This window comes from Equus quagga, chromosome 10, assembly GCF_021613505.1.
Source record: "Equus quagga isolate Etosha38 chromosome 10, UCLA_HA_Equagga_1.0, whole genome shotgun sequence".
In the NCBI taxonomy this organism is placed as follows: Eukaryota; Metazoa; Chordata; class Mammalia; order Perissodactyla; family Equidae; genus Equus; species Equus quagga.
The window spans coordinates 37,662,909-37,663,481 of record NC_060276.1 but is presented as its reverse complement, the minus strand read 5'-3'; positions in this window follow the sequence as shown (position 1 = coordinate 37,663,481).

Genomic DNA, 573 nt, shown 5'->3' with positions numbered 1-573 from the left:
CTTCATTCTCATCCTCCTCGCTAGAAGCAGCTATAATGAAGGAGGCTTGAACTTCTAATTTTTCTTCAGCGTTTAGGCTTGGCTCATAGGAAAGGGCTTTCAACTCCAAACTCTCAGCCAGCTTCCTGGTGACAGCTTCAAGTTCTACCTACTGTGCTCAGTGTTTAGTTCCCGTGCATCCCACTCCCACCCTAGCAGTTTGCCAACCTATGGCAGCGTGCCAAGGGCAGCAGGAGAAATGATTTTCAAAGACCCACAGGGGACGGGGCGGTTCAGCTCCCAGGATCATGGCAAAATGGCCTAGCGGGCAAAGTTGGTTTTGGTTCCCACCCCCTGGTTGCCTTCCCTCCCCCTTTCTTGCCAGGACATCCTGGGTCCTCATGCATTCCTCTGGCTTCTCAGTGCCCTGCATGGTGATAACTCTGTAGGCCTGCCCTCGCTTCAAACTGAACTCTTCCTCCTCCTCTTCCTCTCTCCAAGCAAAAGCTGATATTATGGGCATACGTTAGGTTTTGAGCCATCTGATTAACAAATAAAGCAACTTGTGCTGTGCCTAAGGGCTTCCTGTGAAGT